Here is a 6,038-nt window from a genome sequence, read left to right on the forward strand (position 1 = left end):
TACTATGCCGGGAATGACAGTTTGAAAAGGAATGGTGTGGCATTCATCATCACAAAGGAGGTTTCAAGATCTGTCCTGAAGTACCAGAGCTCCTAGATCCCATAAAACCTAAAACTAAATAGGGAGTGGGGAGTGGAAGGTCAGGATGCAAATCATTTTAAAACTTATGGCATTTCCTGGTCTCTTTGAGATCTTGGCGGAGCACATATCCTCTGGAGTGCACCGTAGCACTGAGACCACCATTATTACCCAGCTGAGGTTTCCTTTCTCCTCAGGTTAACAAATGAAGAATATACTGTAAATATCTGCATGTATGATGAAATGAACATGTAAGGACTGTCTTCTTTGCAGTGGTTTGTCTGTCTGAGAGATTTAAGCCTGCTCTGGTTAATGCAATTTGAACACTGCAAGGAGTGCACACGTGCGCGCGCGTGCGCGCGCGCACACACACACACACACACACACACAGTTTGAACTGTGTAATGTTATACTGCCACCCTGTGGCTCCTTCATTCTGAGCTCAAAAACAAAGTCTTAGCTTCATAAAGCCAGTCACACAAACCACAAGGGGTTTGGAACTGGGGCTAATGACGGAGAGATGGAGGTTTGGAAAAGAATGTGGAAGATATGTCCAACTTGTCATCATCATATTTATTCATGCCAATTCTCCAATCTTTCACTTCTCCTTCAAGACGCAACAAAATCCTTAGGCTCAAATGAACCATCAAAGAACCATTGAGTAATTGCAAGAGAAAGAACTAGGCCTTGTGGTATCTAATTGTACAACTCAATAAACATTGTTTTCCCATGATTTCATATTTATTTCTACAAGGCTAAAATGGAACTTTTTTCACATTTTAATGTTTCTGATATTGAAGTATATTCCGTAATCAACGTGTACTGGTAAGTTTCTGTTTCTCCTCTTCATTATCTAAGTCTTTCAAAAGAAAAATAAAAAGGACATTAATTCAGTGTATGTCATATGATTGGTGACAACTTAGGACTAAGTAGTATAAGTAGATCTTGCTTTCACTAACCCCAGTATCCAAAAGTCTAGATTTATGGTGACATCCTAAATGCACCTAGTCATATTGTATTGTAGTTGTCAGGTGCTGTCAAGTTGATTTTTGACTCACAGCAACCCATGTGACAGAGTAGAATTGCCCCCGGGTACTTTCTAGACTGTAATCTTTACAGAGCAGGTCACCAGGTCTTTCTTCTGCAGAACCACAGGGTGGGTTCAAACCATAACCTTTCAGTTAGCAGATGAGCATTTAACTATACCTAGTAATGATTCCCACCCTCATTGTTGCAAGACCTAACCTTAAAAATTTCTCTCAGTCATTTTGTGGGGTCCCCAGGAGTGTCTCACACATGCATGTGTTTTTTAGCATTCACTTCCTGCCCACCTGTTCCTCACTCTGTGGGCAGCTACTGCTCTCCAACTGGCCTGGACCCTTCCAGGACCACAGCACCCAGGTAGGTTCACAGTGGTTGTAGCAGAGAAGTAGCGATCTTGAATCACACAGTGGCTATGGCCCTGAGGCAGTGCTGCTGTGGCTGCGGTCTCTCATGGAAACTCCTGAATTCTGACCCTAACCCTACATGTTCTCTCCACTAGGCCTCAAGCCAGACCTTCAGGCCAATAAAAGAATTTTCATACCATCCTTACCTCCCTCTCTTTATTCAGGCCTTTTCCCACTCATCAACATTCCTCCCCACTCCCTCCACTAAAAAATTTAAAATAAGCAGTCTGCACATGCATATAGTGCCAAGGGAGGTTGTCAGCTCCCAGTTCCTTAAAGCACCAGATTCTGAATCCCTGGTTAAGTTCAGGTAGGACACTCTATAATAAAAATAGAATCAAGAGAAAAATTATTCAGTTTTCTGAAAGGATAGCTCACAAATCTCCTTTGAAAGATCTTTCTAGGACATTCAAAGTGTCACTTAACAAAGATTAATTTCAACCTCATTAGATATATTACATGTCTATCTATTACTATCTATACTTTTGTGTCATATTAAAGGAATATATATTTACAGTAATTAAACATAATAAAAGTATATGATGTAAATATATCACACATTTTACATTATGTATAATGTTTAACCCATCAGCCACTCCTCGGAAGGAAGATGGGGCAATCTACTTCCATCGTGATACTGCCTCAGAAACCCAAGGAGGGGTCGCTATGAGTCAGGTCCGACTTGACAGCACATAACAACAACAACAACATAATGTTTAAAGCTTCACAATGTCAATAAACTTGTTGCCATCGAATAGATTCCAACTCACAGTGACCCTATAGGACAGAGTAGAACTGCCCCATAGGGTTTCCAAGGTATAAATCTTCATGGAAGCAGACTGCCTTACCTTTTTCCTGCAGAGCAGCTGGTGGGTTCCAGCTGTCAACCTTTTGGTTGGCATCTGAGCATTTTAACTACTGCACTACCAACACTCTTTACAATGTCAATAGTTAATATTAATGAGGCACTTACTATATTCTACAAATATTCATTAATGCATTTGTCCTCACAAGTTCATGAAGTAAACATTACTAGTCTAATTTTACAAGGGTATAAACTAAGGCATAGGCTATTAAGTATTGTGGCCAAGGTCACCCAGCTAGTAAAGAGCTGAGCCTGGATTTGAACTCAGGCAGCTTGGCTTCAGATGTTATCTACAGAGCTCCTTTAAGAACCTCATTATCTGGACCAGACTGCAGACAAAATGTGCTCCGTGAATGTGTTCTGACTGATGGCTACAAACAATAAACTGTCACTTTGATGCAACACGCACAACACAAATACTATTTATATCCACTTCTAAGGCAAGGGTCACTTTCTTTTGGAAAAATTTTAAAATCAAAATCCACAATCTTTATTTTTAAGGGAGGATGACCAGGGTGCCAGGGGTACCAAAGAGATGGCCTCCTATGTGTTTCTAAAGAAACAAATACTTCTTTAGAGCAATCTGGGAGGAGACAATGACATCAGCTATCCAAAAGTCCAAACTGCCCAGCTACCTGACAAGTCCAGTCCATTGAAACAAAGAATGTGAGTGAAACTCTTTTATTTCCCAGTTCTCCATTCCCCCAAAACAGATCACCAGCCCTGAGCCCTCTCAACACAAGTGGGTAAACAGTCTGCTCTCTTTCCTGAATATGTGAACACTGAACCACTCCCAGGTCACCTGAGCTGGCTGCACTGATGCTCCAGACAGAAATCACTCAACTTGGGGCCCTGTAGAGAGCTACACTTTCAAAGTCACTGAAATACAGCTGGGATCACTGCCGTGGGTTTCAGTGAATGGTGACTTGTCGCATAACTAAAAACAAGTCTAACATGCTTCATTCATTACGGGCAGAAGTCAAAAAAAGAGAAAAAGTCCTAATGCCAAGTATTTTAAAGTCCCTTTGGTCAATTTGCCTGCATAAAACTAGCTCATTATCCCCAGCCACTGTAAGTCTTGGCAGTACCTTTTGTGGTCCACCCTTTGGCAGTGAAGATAAAATGATCTTTGTAGCTGCTTCTTTGCAAAGGTAACTTCGGTGCAGTGGAATAACCCATAAGAGAGGAAAAACAACCATTTCACTTGGGTCTAATGGGTTATTTCAGCCACAGGGAACCTGGTAGGTCAACCAACCAACACCTTTTTTTTTCAGTCTTCCAAAGAAAAACAAATCAAATTTGGACACCTTGGGGCCCCAGAGAACATACTGGCAGCTCAGCTGAGCTACAGCCTGTAAGCACCTGTGGATCTGAACAGCTAATATCTTACTCATCCTTCTCTCTTTTATATGCTCCTTTCCTGACACTCATTCTCACTGCCAATTGCCCAGGACACCTGGCAGGGAGCAGCATGTATTCAGATGCAGGTAGAAGTCATCAAACAGATTGCCTTTAGTTGCCTTTTTTTACTTGAGCTAAATAGAAACTCTGATACCAAAGCGTGGATTTTGTGCACAAGCCCATTTCTCAAGCAGAACTTTGAAGCATTCATTCCATTTTGACCCGCTGTTGAGAATTTGCATTTCCACCCCAGACATACTCAATCGGAATATATAGTTAGGCAAGATCCCAGGTGATGTTTGTAGAACTCCCAGTGAGTCTTATGATACAGAACACTCACTTGGGGATCTTGTCAAACTGTAGATTCTGATTCAGTGTATCTGGGGTGGAAATGCAAATTCTCAGCAGGGGTTAGAACTGCAATGAACTGCTTCAAGGCCCTGTTCTCAAGATAAGCTATTAAAAGGTAATTATATCCACAAGCTGCCTCTGCTTGCTCTCTGTATGTAGCAAAGCAAAAGCTGAAGAGGGCCTGGTTTGGCTTATCTTTGGATAAAGTTTTTTTTTTTTTTTTTCCTGGAAGATGCCACTGTTAGGATAGCTTCATCTACGAATTGTGAAAAGGGATCCAGTCAATTATTTCCATAGCCAAATTCCATCTTCATAGAAATAAACCTAGGAGCTCTCTGGTAGCGTAGTGCCTAAAGTACTTGACTGCTAAACAGAAGGCTGGTGGTTCAAACCCACCAGCCACTCCTCGGAAGGAAGATGGGGCAATCTACTTCCGTAGTGATACCACCTCGGAAACCCAAGGAGGGGTCGCTGTGAGTCGGGGCCGACTTGACGGCACATAACAACAAGAAGAAGAAATAAAGCTTATAAAAGAACAAGTCTTGGAAATTCAAAGACAGGAAATTCAAAGACAGGAAAACCAAAAAGATCTTAATCTCAAGCAAGTGAAAACTCTCCAGCTGCAGAGTTCCAAACTAGAGGACAGTCAAAGGGCTGTGTGAAGCTTAAGGAGATAAGAATGGCAAATCGTGTCTCTTCAATGAACTAACCTCTCTTCCTGGAGAAGAGAATCTTAGAAGATGAATTAACTGTACTCCTCACATCTTTGAGCTCTGTTTCACTCCCTAAAAGCATCAAGGAGTTTAGCTAACTTATGACATTGTATATTTGATTTATTCAATAAATATTTATTTCGAACTGACAGCAGTCTTTGCCACTGGTATTTCAAATACCAGCAAGGTTACTGATGGTGAACAGGTTTCAGCAGAGCTGCCAGACTACAACAGAATAGGAAGAAAGACCTGATTTCCAAAACTTAGCTAATAAAAACCTTATAGGTCACAACGCAGCATTGTCTGACTTGCCACCTTGTTCTCAAAAATCATTTAAAGTGGTTTATAGCAATCTAGAAGGAGCCTTGGTGGCACAATAGTTAAGCACTTCTCTGCTAACCAAAAGGTTGGTGGTTCAAACCCCCCCCAACAGCTCCATAGGAGAAAACCCTGGGGATCTGCTTCCATCAAGATGACAGCCAAGAAAGCCCCATGCGGGTAGTTCTGCTTTGTCACATGGGAGCACTATGAGGGGAAACTGCCTCTGTAACACCTACCACAAAGATCTGCGTAATATTTCTAATGATATCAAAGAAAATCATGCACACGTTTTTTAAAAAATAGTCCAAACAGAATGTAATATATGTCTGTGTGTGTCTGTGTATGTGTCTGTGTGTGTATAAATCTATCACTATCAAATCAATTCTGACTCATAGCGACCCTCATTGGGTTTCCAAGGCTACAAATCTTTACACAAGTAGATTGCCTCATCTTCCTCCCACAGAGCAGCTGGTGGGTTTGAACTGCAAACCTTCTGGTTAGCAGCCAAATTCCATACCAACTACACCCCCGAGCTCCTTCTATGTGTATGTATGTATGTATGTATTTACGTACAGTGCAACCTGTGAAAGCCTGAACTAGACAAGAATGCCTTGTGTTTCTGGGCCTTGCCAATTTTCTACCTTTGACAGAGCGATCACTAGCACTCTCTGTTAATAATCTTACATCATTTTCGTTTTGAGCTTTCCTTCTCTGACAGATTTCTGCCTTACTCTGGTTCTGGCTTTCATAGATTTTACTGTATATATATATATATATAGAGAGAGAGAGAGAGAGAGAGAGAGACATAGATACACGGATATCCATATCCATACACACACACACACACACACATATACCTCT

Source organism: Orycteropus afer, unplaced genomic scaffold, assembly GCF_000298275.1.
Source record: "Orycteropus afer afer isolate SDZICR_OR568_19922 unplaced genomic scaffold, OryAfe1.0 scaffold00151, whole genome shotgun sequence".
In the NCBI taxonomy this organism is placed as follows: Eukaryota; Metazoa; Chordata; class Mammalia; order Tubulidentata; family Orycteropodidae; genus Orycteropus; species Orycteropus afer.